This window comes from Rhipicephalus sanguineus, chromosome 7, assembly GCF_013339695.2.
Source record: "Rhipicephalus sanguineus isolate Rsan-2018 chromosome 7, BIME_Rsan_1.4, whole genome shotgun sequence".
In the NCBI taxonomy this organism is placed as follows: Eukaryota; Metazoa; Arthropoda; class Arachnida; order Ixodida; family Ixodidae; genus Rhipicephalus; species Rhipicephalus sanguineus.
The window spans coordinates 88,067,349-88,086,828 of NC_051182.1; positions in this window are offsets into that span (position 1 = coordinate 88,067,349).

Genomic DNA, 19,480 nt, shown 5'->3' on the forward strand with positions numbered 1-19,480 from the left:
TCTTGGAAACCTGCGGCTGAGTCCGTGGCCGCGCAAGAGAGCGCTCCACTGCCTCGCAGAGCGAGCGAACGCTCCTCCCCCTATTCTTCGCCGGCGCTGCGTCGCTACATCTGATGGGGAAACAACCTGACGGAACTCGCTGCAGACGCGGCGTATCTCAACTGCCGCCACATGCAGCAGGTCATTAAATGGCAGCAACAAGTAGCGCACATGTCGCCCATGGAGTGTGCGAATCTGCCTAAAAAGATTCTGCACTTGCCGGTGAAACCATAGGTGCTTAGCTCCCCAAACATTGGCGCCATGGACGCTTTGGTAAAGGCAGCAGTGGGAACTGTACGAACGGGAATCGCTGGGTGCCCGTGTTGTGCACCTCCTGAGGTTTCACTGTATTGGAGCTGCCATATTTATCTTTCTCTCTCTTGTTCTCTGTTTCTCGTATCTCTTTACTGTATCTGTTTCTTTCCATTCCTTTCTTTCCCTATATATATATGACTTCTATTCCTCGTTATTTCTATCTTTCTCTACTTTCTTTATCTGTCTTTTTCTGTATTTCTCTATGAATTTTTCTTTCTGTCTTGCCGTCTCTTAGCAAGGGTGTATCTTTGGCCTTGTTGGTGCGACATATGCATAACGTTAAGCGCAGTACTGAATTGAGGAGGACGGGACAGGGAGTGACACACACATAAGCGCTTGTGTGTGTGTCACTCCCTGTCCCGTCCTCGTCAATTTAGTACTGCACTTAACGTTATGCATATGCTGTCTCTTTTTCTATGTCTTTCTTGCGTCTATTTCTTTCTATATCATTCTCGCTGCTTCTATGCCTTTCTTGGTGTTTTTGTCTTTTTGTGTCTTTATTCCCTTTATTTCTCTCTATACTTCTCTTGCTATCGCTTTTATTCTCTCTCTCACTCTATTTTACTCTTCCTCTTTCTCTCTCTCCCTTCCTCTTTCACGTGTTCGTTTTCAATTACCCCTTCCACCCGCTGTACTCGGTAGTGGGGCTTGCCGAATTCCTGTGGCTCATACCCACCTGACGTTTTTGTTCGCGTTGGACAGATTACCGCCGGATTAAGCAGCTCCGTTGGTAAAATGTTCTGTGGTATGGACGTTTTAATATTGTGAACGCGAATGTTTATACAACATATGTTATCAATGAAGAACACCCTTCTAAGCCACGATCCGTTTTATAAAGCTGCGTCTTGCTTTCATATGTATTTTTTTTTGAACAAGTCAGAAGGAGATACAAGAGGTGGACTATGCGTTATCAATAGCATTATCATGCTCGCTCACCATCATCGTCATCATTCACCGCCACACTGCGGCGCTCGCGGAGCTCATGCCGCATAGCTCAAGGCATGAGTCTCCGGAAATGCTGGCTATCTCGGCCGGCACAGACCGCCGCCCCTCTGCTTGAGCTTCACCGTTTACACCGAAACAACATCCGTTGTTTTTGTTATGAGGTCATATAAACAACTGTTATCGGTGACGTAGTTGTCCGCCGCCGCTGTTGTTGTCCCTAATTGCTATTGCGCACATTCAGCAAAAAATACATGATCCAGCGGGATGTAAACCCGCATCTATTGCGTGGCTGTCGAGTATTCTACGCCAGAGCCAAGCCGGTGCTTTAAATTTTTCTCTCAAGAAGACCGTATACAGGCTCCATGTCGTTAACAGATCACTTTAACCGATGCAACATGGCGTCGTAGGTGAATGAGGTAACATCAGGCGTCACACAATGTGAATGGCGTAACGCGTCGGTGGTTTAAGGCCACCCACTCATTACAAAGGGCTCAGCCACAATTTGTCATTGTCATAAGTCACATCATCAACAATGCACACATAATGCCTTACAGATTGGCAGCGGGTGCCCAGCTTTTATTTAGAATGATAAATAATGACAGTGTTCATTTCCCTCCTTCGCAACTTTATGATTAGTCACGACCAAGTAGGTACCCTCAGCTCTACTTCTAGTAATCGCCACAAAAGTGTTTACTTTATATCCTATGTTTTATATTTATGCTTTATGTGTTTGGTTTATTTTTGTCTATGGGCGTACGCATTGTTTCATATCAATCATGCCTGAACTTTTGTGCTACGAACACGTTGCAAATATTTCATCTCTTTCTGGCTCTGAAAGAGATGGCCTCCACGAGCAACGACGAGAATCAGCTGCGAGCTGGACCGTTTCAAAATGTGCTTGCTTCCATGGAACTCCCGTGAGAACCAGGGTTCGTGAGAAATAATTCAGGAAATTTTCGCGCACTTGCACATAGTTCAAATTGCAGATAGCAATTGCAATTGGATCAAGTAAAGCCGAAACGGGGGCACCTCTAGCCACTTTTTGAAACGTTGTCCATCATTTATTACAATATTCCACCTTTATGATCGCATGCGTTACAGCATAGACATGCATATTGTAGTAGCCGTTCTTATCCCGACCAAGCAAATGGGCAACCTTAGCCCCTGCGTCTAGAGAACCGCCCTCAAGCGGTGCTGAAATATTAGGCACCTTCGCGCTAGTGATATCAAGCCCGAAGGAAGTGAGGAGCTGGGCAGCCTTCTTTGTTCCTCTTTCCTCCTCTCTTCATTCCTTTTTCTCTCCCCGTCTCTTTTTTATGTGTTTTTGTCTCTGTTTATTTCTACATCTTCATTGCTGTCTTTATGTATTTCTTTCGCATTCTCGTTCTCGATTCTATCTGTCTCTCGGCTTCTCTTCGAACCTTTCCTTCTCTATTTCTCGCTTCCTCTTTCTCTCTCTCCCTTTATTGCTTTCCTTTCTCTCTATTTCTCTATTTGTTATTCTTTCGATGATATGCCTTACACTCTCCTCCTTTCCTTACTCACCCTCACATCTCTCCTCCTCCCGCTAACTTCCCCTTACCAGCCCCTTGCGATATTATGCTATATATGCTATATAACGCTATGCTCTCCTCGCGTGCATGGATAGCCGAGTGGTTACGACGCCGGCCTTCGGATCGCGGGTACGTGGGTTCCAATCCCGCCTCGCCCGAATTATTTCTTCGCGAACAATTTTCCTTTTTTCTTTCTGTTTCTTTCTATCTCTCGCTTTCTCTCTTTCTTTCTCTCTCTCCGTACACGTTCTCTCGGCCATCAGAGTTATTGCATACCGCGCCAGTCAAATCGGCGCACGTGTTGGGGGAGCTAAGCAGAAGATGAACAAGAGGACAAAGAGAGCGCCTGCCCTGTCATTATTATCATATATTTCTGTTCTCTCTGCGCAGACTAACGGTCGGCTTAAAGAGCTCCGCTATTATAACCGTTAATCACATCAACAGATGCACACCGTGGCCGTCTCTTCCGGCCCAGAGAATACGCTTGCCGCGTGCAGCTGCTTCTGTCAAATGCTGCTCTCTGTCGGCCCCAATTCAGGTTACTGAACTGCACGCAGACGAATAGGTTTCCAATTTGCGGAAAGGCCGAAAAATAAATGAAGTTTACATAAAAAAATATATATATGCCCTGCCTGCACCACCTAAGTATCGCATGCGGAAATCGATAAATAGATAAAAGAACAAACTGTACTAAAATTTCGATTGAAAAAGAGAAAATAAAAAATAAAAAATAAAAATTTGATCCCACCACCTAGCGAAACCGCCTCCAAGGGAAATATTCTCTAGATTACATAATACGGTTTCTCTTCATCTTGACTTACAACTGCTTTTATACAATGGATCTCCGATGAGTTCCTCTTGACTAACAAGTGTTCCATACTTTTCCTCTTGTCTCTCTTGTGTAGGCTTTCCATTCCTCGCTTTGTTGGGTCCTACTTTTGGAGAGACCGGTCCGTGTTGAGCTTGTGCTCCAGTCTGTCCTTTTGAGGCTTACTGTAAAACTCATCAAATTGATTAGTGACTGAAGAGGATTTCATTGAATACAAGTTAGTGGTTAGAGGTTTTTCTTTTTTATGACTTTTATTTACCACTCCGGCTCCTTAAATCCACCGGCTCTTACAAAGGTATTGAGGGAAAACATCATAACAATATAAAGATGTACCGTATCGGCTTCAATTCACATCAATACAAGTACATGTAGTATATTTACACAAATTCAATCATATAATATATAAATATCATAACGCACTAATGATGCAGTGTATCGGATTCAAATCACATCAATACAAGCACATGTAGTGTAATTACACAAAGTCAATCGTATAATATATTATTATCATAATGCAATTCAGATGCACTATATCGCTTCAAATCACATCAATACAAGTACATGTAGTATGCTGCAGTCTGCTGAAGCCGGACTAATTGCACATTTGTTAAGGGACACAATGACACCCATCCTGTCTCTACCATGTGATTTACAACAGCCACCATAATTATGCAAACATACCATCCTATGGTGGATTGGTATGTCAAACATTCCATCGTAAAGGCGGATTTTGGAAGTGAATGAAGGACAAATTTTCAACGGGGCTACATTTCCCTTGTACGAAGAAAGCTCATTACCTACGAGGATTGGGAGGTGTTTCATGGGAAGAGATGGCAAAGAAAAATTGGCCGCGTATCTGCGTGCTTCGCTGCAAATGTCGTCTAAAGACGATAGAAGAGGCGCTGCGTGAGATATGGACGCCATCTGGCAATACGTCGGGAAACATGAGTGCTGTGCTGCGGGCTGGTAGTCCCGGCGCAGCGGCAGGCGAAGACCGGCGGTGACCAACGCGACCGGTGAGGACGCCGGCCAGCCCGAACACGCTGTTTGGCGCGACGCGCCGAAGGAGAAGAAACGTCCGCACTCAACGAGTACTCTCCACAAACTCTCTTACTTACACGTCGCCTGGGTAAAACAGGAATGCCAGAGCGGCGCCCCCTGTCATTCGTACAATGCAATACTGAACCGAAACCGAAACACAACATGAGCTTGTGCAGAGGGCACGGAGGAAGACAAGTTTCAGCGCAGTCGCATTTTCAGCGCACCTTAAGAAAGTAGGGTTGTAACATTGTAGGGCGAGTAGGGCCGGAAGGACCGTCACGACGAAAACCTGCCTCCTCAGTCGTATTCGCCTGGAACGTTGGTGTAGCTTCGCGTTCCCTCCTCCGCTCCTGGCCTTTCCACAAAGCTACTGCCCAAGTACGAAGGCCCCTACCGCGTCCTACGTCAAGCATCCCCAGTTAACTATATGATTGAGCCTGTTCAATCATCTACGGACCGCCGTCGTCGCGGCCGCGAGACTGTTCACGTCGATCGACTGAAGCCGCATTATGACCCACCAGTTGTACCTGTTCCTTAGGTCGCCAGGATGGCTCCTTTTCCGCGGGGGAGTGATTTGTAAGATGGTAGGGCGCAGACAAGAACGCCTGCGAAAGAAGACGACGAAGACGGTTGTTGTTGGCGCTCGCGCTTGCTCGGCTTGGACCGCTGATCGCTTCAGCTGTGGCAATCTTTTAATAAACGCGTTACTGTCTCAACGTTAAACGCATACCATCAATGTCTTTAAAATTGCGTATCTATGTATGTTCTATTAAAGGAACACACCACCTAATATTTACCTAATGATGTTACGCCTCAGATATGCGTAATATTTACTTTTTGATCGACAACGCTCACAAGTATGAACAGCCGTACCAGTTCAAGATGGGTGGGTGGTAAGCAAGTGGTTCAACTTTGGCCGGTTGGCTGAATCGGGTGACGTGCCGACAAACAGAAAGACAGAAAGACAGACCAAAATTTCTGCGTTTAAGTTCCCCAAGAAAGACTATCGTCTTTAAAAAACGCCAGGCCTGCGCGGAAAGCGCAGCACAGTCACAGCGAAAGCTCGAAGAGCGGCATTTCTAGAGCCCGTTATGAACTCTCTTGTGGCTACTAATACAACTACACTGGCAATGTACCCACTACGCCACAAATCATAATTTTTGTGAAGTTGGGAAGCACCCACCACGATATTACTCTTGATTCTGCGGAGAAGCGAGGTACCACCTGTAAGGCCTTATGTGCAGTTTCTTGATGCGACGACTGATGACGATGAAGAATTATTACTCAGCCTTTTGTAATCGGTTGAAAGCTTTAAATGACCCACTAGTTACGTACTTCGCATTGTGTGACGCCAGGTCGTTATTTCATTGTCCCACCACACTTTATAACATACGCTAACGTGAGAAAGAGATAGAGAAATGGAATGAACTTTATGGAGACCCTGAGGAAATGGATCATGGGAGCCTTATGGGCTTCCTTGGCAACCAATAGAAGTGCACTTGCACGGAACCCACTACGCTATAAATCATAATTTTTGTGAACGAAGGAAGCAGCCACTACGCAATTTTTCGTCATTCTGCGCAGAACCGTGGTATCTGCTAAACACCTGTAAGGCATTATGTGCACTTTGTTGATGCTGTGGCTAATGACGATGAAGAATTATGGTAGACCCCTTTGTAATGGGTTGGGAGCATTCAACAACTCACTCGTTGCGCAATTCGCATTGTGTGACGCCTGGTTACAGAATTCGCATTGTGTGACACTTGGTTGTTATTTTACTCTTCTACCACTCTACATTACATATGCAAGTGTGGTTCTTTCCCGACATGAAGACTGTATAGGGTGTTTTTGCAAGGCAGTTTCAAGCACCGGCATGGCTCAGAGGTTAAATAGTGGGCTCCCACGCAGAGGGCACAGGTTCGAACCTCATTCCATCCTGGAATTTTTTTCTTATTTCGTTTTCTTTTCTTATTTCGAGCTATAGTGGTTACGGATACCGGCGGCGGCGGACAACTACGGCGCCAAAAACGGCCGGTGAAATGATCTCATAACAGCTTTCGCTGTAAAAGAGAATTAGGATGCAATAATTGTAGATGTATACGTCGCGTTTACGAAGAACTCAGTGTAAGCAGCCCACGACATATGTCCAAGAGTACCAGCAGTCCGAGAAAGGTAATGGAGGTTTAAGCTGTCGCAGTGAGATTCCAAATTTTCTTGACGTTGCAAGATTGCTGAACCTCGCAACAATCTTTCTTTGCCTTTGAAGTGAAAACAGTACTCGATTCATATTTTATGTGACAAAAAAATAAATACTGCATATCATTCGATATCATTTAAGGCGTCTAATGAGCGGTACTGAGGTGATGACATTCTGAAATAACCTTACATCACTCATTTCTTTTTTTAGACTAACATATTTCGACACAGAATTTGCCTCGCTTCGGGAATACTTGTAAGTCATTCCCCAGCTGCAGTCATACAGTGTGTCTTTATCGGAAGTTATCTTCGGAAGCGAGGAAATTATCATGGCTTCGAAAGCCCTGGCTGCGTTCTTCAATGCTTTCTTTACTTCGAAATTTGAAAGAGCCATAATTTGTCCTTTTTGTGAATGCATTTTGATAAGTAATGCAAACTGCTAACTAACTGCACTTTTTTTTAATGGTTTTGATGGGATGCATACTTCGTCGCATTTCGATGGCGGCAAAATGCTAGACGCCCGTGTATTCAGGCTCCGGCACACGTTAAAGTGCATGAGGCAGTATGAATTTCCGGCGCCTTCCACTACGGCGTCTCATAGTCATATTGTGGTGTTGGCGCGTTAAACCCCAGAAATTACATTATTATTATTATTATTATTATTATTATTATTATTATTATTATTATTATTATTATTATTATTATTATTATTATTATTATTATTATTATTATTAGTAGTAGTAGTAGTAGCAGTAGTAGTAGTAGTAGTAGTAGTAGTAGTAGTAGTATAATTATTATTCGGATATAATTTTTTATTTCTTCCCCTTCTAACTGCTGCTACAGCCCAATATGGTGGGAGTGTACAACAACCTATAACTAAGTATCTAAAGAACTTAAAATGTATCCGTAAGTGCAAAGCAAAAAATGTGATATCAACAAACTAGACTGTTATGCAAAGTCAGACTAGCAGCTGACTCCTTCAGCATTGACTATGGAGTAAGGTGAAAAAACGCTGGCGTAAGAAAACGCGGATACTGCAGCTAGCGAAGCAACTGTCATGCTTTATATCATGTGAAAACAGAGTGGTGCGAACACTGTGCGCGCAAAGGTAAGAGCTATTTGTTAACAGTCGCAAAGATAAGGAGCGCGCGATAACGCCCGGCCGGTCACTGTACGTATTTCGTTGTTTTAATATATTTTTTTTTGCTGGAATGACGCCCCCCCCCCCCCCCGCGCCCCCTTCGCAATAGACTCAACCCCCCGTCGTCATTTCGCGCGAAGAAAGACGGCCAGCTGCTTTCCTTTCTGCTTGGGCCGCGATCGTCGGATGCCCTTGCATGTGCTTACTAGGACACAGAACAAATACGATGCGCGCGGAGATGTTATCACTTTTGACTTGATACAGAACATCCCGACTACGCCGATGGCTACTGCTAAAGTGCAACTGGAATGTCATCTCATTAGTAAATAATTACCTGAAGGTGTTGCACCAGGCAAGAGGATACGATCGAGAAGTTAGAAGTTCCAGGAACCGATTATCGTCAATGCGGAGAAGCTTAAACGGCAAAGTTGTCTGTGCGCAATGAAATAAGCCGACTCACCGAAATACTAAATTTCGTGGCTCCCTCTGGGGCTCCGCGAGTGGCTGAGTGCAAACCTCTGTCGCCACGATGACGTTCGTGTGGTATCGAAGTCCCCGTAAGAAGCATGCTAAGAAGCATTTGTGGGGGGCATCATTCAAAGCCACATAATGAAAACATGCAAACTATAGAATAGAAAGATGGGGGGAGACGAAGGAAAGAAATGAGAAAATTAAAAGTCAGCAACACAAGACAATAAGCAGTGCTGCTAGGAACCCCTTGCAAAATAGCGCTCAATAACAGGCAGAACCAATTTGCCTTCATTTAACAAAGGAAATCGCGAGGTCAAGTTTGCGACCCAGACTATCTTAGCCCGATGCACATCGTGATGCGATCTGCCGTGACGGGGGGGGGGGGGGGGGGGGCGCGGTTATACAACCCTCCAAAGAGTCGTTCTTGTAATGGGTGGGTTAATTTAAAAAAAATTCTGTTACTTTGAATGATTTTGGAGCAGCAGGACCCGAGAACATTTTCTGTAAACAAGATTCTAGGAGCACGAACGTGCGCGGCAAGGGCGCAGATGGCCTTGCCTAAAATCAACATATCTTTGTGACCACCTGTACGCTGGATGTGCTCCTCCAAGTGTGCTTGTGATTCCGTCCATCGCACTATTCTCTTCTGCCTCTCTTTTCGCCTCTTTTTTCTTCCCCCAGTGCAGGGTAGCAATCAGGACTATCGTCTGGTTACCCTCCCTCACATTCCTTGCTTTTCCCTCTCTCTTGTCGTACATCACAGTGTACATCCCTGACAGAAAGTGGTTAAAGCAATACAGGACCTTCACGTTTTACTTAGCTCATAGTTCTCTCAGATGAAGCACTGTGAACCAGCATGCCGCGATGATGATTATTTATTTGTTTATTTATTTGTTTATTTATTTATTTATTTATTTTTGATATCCTCAAAGGTCCCGTATGGGACTTTACATGAGGGGTGGGCGACATAAAATGGCGGTATTGATGAAGGTGTATGTTAGGATGTGGTTGAGTCTGCTTCCTGAATGTCATTTGTGAAGAGCGCAAAATCGCGGATGACAGCTGCTTCGTTCGGAAGGTCATTCCAGTCTCGGGCGTTGCGCAAAAAGAAGGACTACTGAAATGAGGTGGTGTGGGCACGGGGCGGAATCACAGCATTTTAATGACTTGTGCGATGACCTCGATGGACTGGCTGGATGAGGTGGTTGTCACGCGGGGTTGAATAAAAGAATCTCTGAAAAAGGCAGAGACGTGCAATACGACGACGAAGAGTGAGGGTAGAAAGATTTAACTGGGATTTGAGGGCGGAGACGCTCGAGTAGCGGGAATAATCTGAAACAATGAATCTGCTTGCTCGGTTCTGTACTGACTCAAGAACTTTGATATGAGTAGTTCGGCGGGGGTCAAAGACAGCAGATGCATACTCAAGTTTTGGTCTGATAATGGTTTTATAAGCGAGTAGTTTAACGGAAGGTGGTGCCATGGAAATGTTACGGCGTAGGTACCCGAGACCGCGATTAGCGGAGTGAATTGTAATCATTACTGCGGCGCTGATCTTAAATGCGCTGTGACACACACGGCGGCAAGCCTGTGTCGGAAACATGGACAGCGGAAATGTCGGAAAACAGGGATGGCTTTGCTAAAGACCCTAACCGAGCTTCATTTCCTCCGCTGCAGCTTTTAAGGGTGGCCCTGTAGAATCTATTAGCAAATCGCGAGCGCACTGACCACTATCACAAAAAGCATTTGAAACAACGCACTATCACTTTCTCATGTTTTGCCACCTGAAGCCTAAACGTGCATCCAGAACGGTGCCAGATGTCTCCGGGTGTCTGAGAAGGTTTCGCTCGGTACTTATTTCAAGATTCAGCCGTCCGCCTTTCTTTTAGATGTGAAGCATCTTATAGCGGAGTTCACTCCGGTGGTGGTGGTGGTGGTGGCGTGCGGCGTGACAACCCTTACTGCGCATGCGCAAACATTCTCCACTTCCCCTCTCTTCCCCCCTCTACACATCACCTCTCCCCTTTCCTTCTTCCCTTTCGCCCTCCCCTTTCCCTTTCCCATCCCCCTCTCCACTCCTCTCCCCGCCCATCCCTCCTCATCACCTCTCCCCTCCCCTTTCCCCCTTCCCTTTCCTCTCCCACTCTCCACTTCCCCTCTTCCCTTTCCCCCTCACCACTCCACCGCTGAAACGCGGGCTCTACATGCCGAAACACTGCTTCGCATCGCCTCATGGTCCCCTTTAGCGGGAGATGGCGTGATTTTTTACTGTACGAAAGTGTCGTCTGTAAAGCGTATTTATTGTAAGGAGTCTCAAGACATGATATAAACAACAGTGCCAGCCTATACCTGCTGTCTGTGTTATTGTTATTTGAAAAGCCACGCGAGGCTGCTACCAGTGGTAGCGCCAGCTGCGGTAGCACAACGTTTACCGCAAAAGAGGCGCACCGGTCTTGTTCTCGTGCTTCCTCGTGCACGCCAGGAAGCCTTAGGAAGGACTACTACTGTGCCTATGGCATATGACGTAAACTGCAATAAATATTTAAAAAAAAGAACACCATTCAAGGATGTCATCAGTGTTTAAACACTACTGAATGTGTGATGTCGAAGTGACTGTATTTTTCAGTCACTGCTCATTAGGCGAGTGTCGTTGGAAAGACGCAATATTTTCATTTCATGCTCACCTTAAGGTCAGGCAAGGGTTGTTTTCATAAAAACAATACCCGGCGGCGATAAAATCTTGAGTGTTTTTTTTTCCTGCAATACATTAGAGACAAAATGAACACTTAAAATCTTATCGCTTTTTGTGTAATTTTGTTGTGGACTTAAAGCATCAGGTCTTGCATCAACGTGAACACTGTAAGTATGTCGGCTGGAAATATAGCTAATATAGGTCATGTATAAGATTGACTAATTACTTTTTGTCTATCTTATCAATTTATATATATATGCCTTTGAATCAGTTGGCAGGACACTCTTCAGTTCTGCTTGTCCTATTCATTCCATCATCTCGATATTCCAGGAATGTGGAACAATTTTTTCTTATACCAGTTAGGATGTCCCAGTCGCATCATAAGACAACAGTTTTGCTACTGCTCATCACGATTTCCGATTTCTAGTAAATGTAAATCACTTCAACAGCTTAGTGAGACGATTGCTAGACTGTTTAAAGAGACGTTGTTGAAACTTTGAGGCAACAAATAATGAAAGGAAATTTAAAAGGGTCAGTACGTTTTGCTGACATGCCTCGAAATTCATAAATTTTAGAAATGTTCTAGTGCAAAATTTACAAATCATTGCCTCTCATTAGAAGTACACACTGCAGTTCGGAAACCGCAGTTATTAGCTGATGTAAAAAAATCACAGCATATCCACGGAGTGAATGATGATGAGCGGGTGAAGCTGCAGAGGTTCATCGGTAAACCGTGAATCTTCCGTGAATTCTGCCCAGTACATCATCACCGACGTGAGATCGGGCGCGTTTATACTAAATGTTCGATGAGAGTTATGACGACTTGCAGCTCACTTTAATTTTACATGTACGCTGTGAATTTTTATTGTTTAGAAAACCATTGCTTTAGAAAACTTCTGGCGTCTTTCGTTAAGCAGGTGGCGTCTTTTCGTTTTGCTTTAGAAACATCTGGCGTTCTTTCGTTTTGCTTTTAGAAAACATCTGGCGTCTTTCGTTGGTTTATTTCATCAATCAACGGCGTTTTGAACAAAATTTTTATTATTTAATCACGCACAGGAGAAATCTCACCAGGCACAACCTTGCAGGTAAACAATAGCTGGCAATGGGAATGAGAGACAGAAGAAGTCGGCTTTTAGCTAACACTTACACTTCTACTTCTACTAACGTTTCCTACTGGAACATGCCAATGGCTGCTAATGGAAAATGAGAGACAGAAGAATTCGGCTTTTAGTTAACGCGCACGCTGCGAATTTTTTATTGTTCAACAACGCACAGGAAAAAGTCTCCCACCGGCACCACCTTGGAGGTCAAGATCTGGTACTAGCGTTACGACTGGTTACGCACTACGACTACTACGACTACGAGGGACGAACGGGTGCCGCCTTAAGGAGCTTCGCCCCTAAAACTGACAGCTACCATGAAAGTATTGCGATGTTTAAGCCGGTTTCGCAAAAGGTGTGCCTTAAATCTGTAGTATAGCCCGCAGAGACATATACTACAATAATTTGTTCTCCTTGCGATATCACACTTGGCGCAATTTAGTGATGTCAGTACTTCATTCCAGATTTCGGAATCGAACCAATACCTTGTGGTTATGCACATATCCACTTCCCTGAAAGTATTATATAACCTGTTATCTATACACGTTGCTCAGATATTGAAGCAAACGTTATTATTCATTTGGGCATACTTGCAGGGCACACATTGAAGGATTTACAACAATATCAAACCTGCTCCGAATGCATAATTACCTTTTCGTTCAACGCTACGTCATTAGAGTGTGTAATGTTGGACAGAATATATTTTAACGAAATACATATAAGAGCTTTGAAAACACAGTGAGCGCGAGCCATGCGGCTTATGAGCGCAATCAGAAACTGGAGCAAGGAACAGAGTAATGCTAGCTGTTCGTTCTGTTTACAGAGATGAGGGCTGAATGTTAAAAGACTCTAGTAAACGTATATATTGATTTGTGTTGGCAGTGTATGTTAGTATGCGCGTCAGTATGGGTTCACTTTTCCGCTTAATTTTATGCCATACGCGCGAGTTTGATTTTCAGTTTGCTTTTTTACTTTGTCAGAGCCGTTTTGTTTTTCGGTGTAATGCTCATCTGCCAAGTGCATTGAGCGAAAGCATTTAGCGAAAGGCCTATTTTTGCGGATGTTCCGAAGGCTTGCTAGTGGCTCCAAGGTACGCAAGGGAGGAGCGCTTAGCCTTGCGTTTGTACTTCGGGGGCAAAATTAATTCATCTTCAGAGCTTCCATTGCCCCCGATCCGCATATGCCACTATTGAGAATCGATTGCGAAGCTATTCTGATTGCTTTTAGCGTTGTCAGGCATTTACACTTAGCTAAAGCTTTGTCCGCACTTTTGTATTATTTGTGGGATACCTTGTTCGTGATGCCATTTTATTAGCTTAGCGTAATACCGAGGATATGTGTTGTTCTTTTATGCTGGTGTGGTGCTTTTATCGGCATTTGGCGGACACTAGATCTGGCCAGTGTTGTTTGTCTTTGCCTTGGACTCATTCGTTGCTGTGAACAGTCGCAGGGCCGAAATGTCACCTCAAGCGAAAAGACCGGCAATGCCACAATTGACAGCGTCCAACTAGCATCCCATAATCCGAGCAGCGCTGGACATCCCGAACTCCGGATGCATTGTCTGATAGCAGGGGTGTTGTGCCCGAGGTCCTGACCCTCGTGCAACCAGAGTTTTCGCGAAACCTTGTCCCCCCACCAACGCCATCTTGATATGGTCCTGTGGAACAGGTCCATAGCTGCACCAGCCAACGACGAACTGTCAGCGCCCCGACCACGCACGTAGAATTGCACAGACTTCCTGCCTGTGGGAATAAGACCGTCTTCAACAGTACCATGTAGTGTCGTGCAAGCTGCACGATGATCGGTCAACGCCCCACCTGCGTGGAGAACGGCCTAAAAGTGGGCGGACGATAAGGAACACGCCGCAAACACCGTGCAGAGGACACGAGACAATGGACTTATTTGAGGCCGTACCGGCTCCCTGTTAGAGGCAGTCGCCCCAGCCGACTTTGTCGTGCAGGCAGGCTTTGTTCGACAAAAACTTTACCTGCTATAAAAGTTGTTATTGCTTCGCTAAACGCCTGCCTTGTTCCTCAGCTTGGGAGCGAAAGTTCGACTTCGGCTACGTCGGCTCGTCAGCCGTGCCGCTCTTTTCTACACGCTACCATTGCTACACAGCAAATTCGCAATAATATCAAGAATTGTAGATTTAAAGAAAATTGCGACTTTGAAAAAATTTATTTGCTAAGCCGCCTTTCCGTGATCGTGTGAAGGTCCTTACATTGTCCCGTTGCAGGGGCTGACAAACGCTGTAAATAACATGAAAGACACAATGCCGATTGAGCCTGAAAACAGCGTTCCGGGGACGACCGCTACGTATAATAAAACTGAACGCTTACGTTACGATGGAGCATTGCCCAATGCGGAAGAAAAAAAAAAAGGAAGCTAGAAGGAAGGAAGGAAACGAAAAAAAAAAACGAAGTAACAAACAAAGTGAAAAAGAAACATAAACAAACAAACAAACGAAATCACTACAGTCCCTCCATTTCCCCCAATAGGAGAAGGGCTCCAGATTTCTTTTTTTTTTTTGAAAAAGCAACCAGGCAGATTTCAGTACAAAATAAATGCTTCATTCTGAGATTGGTTGGGGCGGCCTTCAACATAAAATAATATTTTCCGAATCCAGCAAGAAATAAAAAGGAAAGGCTAATTTGAAGTGTCTAATAAATAATTATTTCTTACTTATAAAGAAATATTGGTTACAGGCACACGTGGCTAACATTATTATACAGCTGGTACAGCTTTCCTATAGCGCATTGTTTATTTTTTAAATCCATGTTTCAGTAATCTAGGACACGTGGTATTTTCTGGCCAGTGAAACATAAGGTTAATCAGTGTAACAACGGAGAAGTTCATATAATGGTAGTTGAGCGAAACAGAATTTCTTCGTGATATGTTTTTTTTTTTTTTTTCCTGGAACACAAGAGAAATAATCACAGCTTCCCGTAAGTCTCGCAAGGCTGGGTCACTGCAGAGCTGGTTGGCACGTTAAAGCTTCTCTGTTCAACCATTTGTACATAAGGCTTGAGCGGTCATTGATATTTTTCGACATACGATACTCGGCAAACCTCGACCATAGGGCTGACGCGCTGGAGTTTTGAGTACTGTGGCGGAGCCTGGTGGCGTGCGCCGAAGTTGCTTGGGTAGTCAAAAATGGACGCCGACCGGCGAGTTACGCAGTTCTCAGTTGCTTTGAGCGTTTTACTTAATTTTGCGCCTAGTTTTCAGGCTCAAAACGTGCTTAAAACGTACGCAGGAACTTGTCCGCTATGCCTGCAGAGCCTGACATGTGTGACGAGCGATCCCTGCTTCAACAAACCGTGCCGAAAGCAGGTGGTCTGGGCGATGGCTCTGAGCAGCGCGCGGTCCTGAAGCGCGGTCGCCGCCGTTATTGTTGCGTGGTTAATTGCCTCGAACATGGGGGTAAGGATCCTAATGTGCGGTTTTACTGGTTCCCCTGAAAGCCGTACGAAGTGGAGCGACGGAACCGCTGGATACGTGCCGTCCGACGCGTGAAGTGAGTACGCGAGCAAAACGTGGTTTGCAACGTAACGTGCTCATTACATTTCGTACGCACGTGCACGCGTTTATATACGTATATATTCCCTGTGTGCAGTCCAGATGGCACGCCGTGGCTGCCGACGGCGATCACGAGGATATGCAGCCGGCATTTCGTGGGAAACGAGAAAAACGATGCCATGAGTCACCCTGCGTGTGTGCCTACGATTTTTCCGGCAGCTTACAGCCGGCTGTAAACATTGCGCGCCGTCGCTTCTCGACCGCCACCGCACGCTGACAGAATTTGACGAATTCCCTATAAGCAAATGTTGAAAATTACGACCGTGCATGGGGAAAAAGTGTTTTTGCGACTGAATGCGGCAGAAAACGGCACACGGTGCGAATGCGCGCTCATTCGGGCCGCCGATGGCTAGCCTTCGTCACTGGACCTTTCTTGATTCCGTTTCGTCGTGTAATGGAAATCATGTCGGCTTTCTTAACAGCAATCTTTTCGTTTATGCACTGTCGTTAATCGCGCGAGCATGCCTCGTAAAACTTAACTCGAGTTCAACGTCGTATGAGATTCGCTGCACTTGCGAGTTGCAGCGCGCCGAAATGGTTCCTTCAATCTCCTGCACGTCGTAAACATACTTGACGTTGACGAGCTTCTTGCGTTTACGCAGATTGCTTGGCCTGAAGAACTCAGCCACGCCAGAAACTGGTCGAGATCCAAAGCGCAGCACAACCGACAGCGGCGGCTCCATTGCGCATCTGAGCTTAGTGCTGCATGCGGCCGCCAGTCTGACTACTCGAAACCAAAGAACTTATCGTAGGGGGCGCTTTTTAGCACCGTTTTCGCAGCGCCGCCTGGGCAGCCAGTCAGGCCTATAACGCCTCTACCATAAAACGCTTGCGCTTTGACTGAGCTGCCCTAGTTTTGTGACAGAATATTGTTATAAAATTTTAGCTGTTGCTTCCAAACGGTGCTACTTTCCCGGACAAAGAAATATATACAAATATTTTTACCCCTGCTATACCACCACCTTTACATGTAAGGAATATAAATCGAGGCTTTGAAAACACCTAACCCCATTCGTATTTCTACAGACAATAATTAAATATTATTTCCCAATAGCATACTAAATGATCAAACGTCAGAAATTTTACTTCTTGTGGGTACTTGCAAATAATAATGAATCCCGCCTGAAAGGTCTTAGAGGTATAATACATAATCCATAACAATGATTCTGGAACTACGGTAAGGTTACCCCATAAAAATATCAGACCACCTACCTTATTTTATATATTATGCACATTATCGACACTTTGTAACTTTCACCGTAAACTGCGGCTTTACTCTAATGAGGAGAGTTCACACTGTCTTACCGCTGTAAATTCTCCGCCTTTGTTTCTGCTACACAAGTGTATAACATCATACCGTCAGCTTTATTAATAGGCAAACCTAAACCAAAGCATATTTAGCCTTGCAGTATTCGACGCGTGCCAGATATCGCACTGACGAATATCAAACGAATATCGTTAATGCCAGGGCATTCAAGTATCCTGCGACGGATGATCGGTATCTGCTTTCGCTCAGTGCGATATGTGGGCAATGAAAGTACAAAAAGTAACATATGGTAGCAGATAGCATTTGCGGGCCGTTGCTTAAGATGAGCACAACTACAATACCTTCCCATGGACTAACGTGTACGGCCTAGCAAGTTCCAAGGAAGTGTTATACCACTCAGGTTCACTTGAAGCCTACACGCTACGATAGTAAGAGCGTTAAAGAAAGAAAATGGCAACTAATGTCTCATGGTAATGTGTGAACATTACATTAAATTCCGAATCGAGCCGCCATTACGACGAAATAGTTATCAACGTCCCGTAAGGTTAGATACTACATAGCACCAATGCCCACTGCTCAGAGAATGAAACTTAAGTGGTATTTTATTCTGTGATAAATAGCCGGCTCGCGCTGGACGCCTGCACAACCTGCACTGGCAAACTTTTCACTTGCATCTTTGGACCTTCCTCAAAGTTCGAGGTCCTAGAAGAATGTAAGTAGGGCAAAATAATCTCTTTTCTCGGCAAATTGAAATATATGCGTTCCTGAGTAAGAGTCTGCATTAGTAATGTGGCGTGGGTGCACGCTATCAGAAAGTGGAGCACGAAAAAGTTGTACGAGCACATACATTTTATTTCGGTTCGTTATTGTTTATCTGCGATGAAAATAACTACAAAGGACATTACCCGCTACCGCGTCACAAATGTTATGTGCGTACCGAATCCGCCAGCTGCGCTCACATTTCCTTAACCGCATTGCGAACTCGTAAAAGTTGCCCGCACGTAGGTCCCTGTTCTAAATCTGTATTCCTGCTGGCGCCAGGCTGTAACAGTCTCTTTACCAAAAACACATCGCCAAGCACGTCACTCATGCAAATCTTTCTACTGATCTGTTCATGGAGTATCTGTTGATCAAACAACAGAATTGCTTTACCTGGTTGTTTTGCAGACAGATGCTCAGAGGTACCTGTCACACCTCAAGCAAAGGTTCTCAGTGAAAATTGTGAGTATGAAGCCGAAGGCCCCGACAATTGGCATACAAATGGGAAGAAATATTTCACTCGCATGCGTGCTTCCATGCTTCATACGTCATGCTCGCTGCTATCTATGAAATCATATTTTCATGTCTCTCTTCTACAGTGGTGTTATTGCCAGTATTATTTGTGTCATTTTGGTTAACATACTCGCAGGCGAACAGCATCGAGCACATCTGTTGTTCCCCCATCAAAGTAAGTCTTTCCTTTGCATTTCCTGGTGTGTCCCTGTGGCAGTCCCAGCTGAAGGTGCTGTAGTTGTTCATGGAATTATCCCTACTAATGAATGCAGCATCTCCTACCCATATAATTTAGCTCGTTCTGGAAGAGGGGCCAGAAATAGAGCACTGCACGGGCTCGAGCCTACCCGAAAACGTGGCCCGACCCCCGGGCGGGGTAAAGTATTTTCACCTGCGGTCTGACGCTCCGCGCTTAGGTTAGGGCCCGAGTATGAGGTGCTGGGATAGGGTCAGGCCCGGATTGGTCTTTGTTCAGTTTTGTAGCGCTAGCTACACTTGCCTAGTCGGAGCCGATTTCGCGTGGAGCGTCATGAGCCGTGCTGCGCATGCGCGAGGATCAGTGATGTCACACAGCTGGTCACCGGAGCTGGCATCTCACGCGCTCTCCGACACCGCCGCGCGCGGCTCGCCGCTGCTGGTGTGCGCCGCACTCGAGAGGAGTAACGTCGTAGACACAGTGGCGTCAGCGCGCGTGCAGCTATTCGCCTTCGCTGTGCAGTCGCCGTCTGACACTGCGTTGGAGCCGCTTGATAGCGCCTCTGATTGGCGTTTGCCAGTGTGGAATAGCCATAGAGAAGGAGAGTGCAAATGCTGCTCAACGGCGCAGAAGAGCGCAGAAGCTTAACTCATCGGATCCCGAAGGAGTTCATATTGCTTTTTTAGGGCAAAAAACGACACCACAAGAAAGAAGACGGAACACAGCGCTACTCTCAACTGACATGGTTTATTGCGTCACTCTACTCTTTATAGCAGCCAGATACCGCTAGGACATGCGCCGTGCACCCTATGCGCACAACCACTACACCTTGGACACCTGAGCG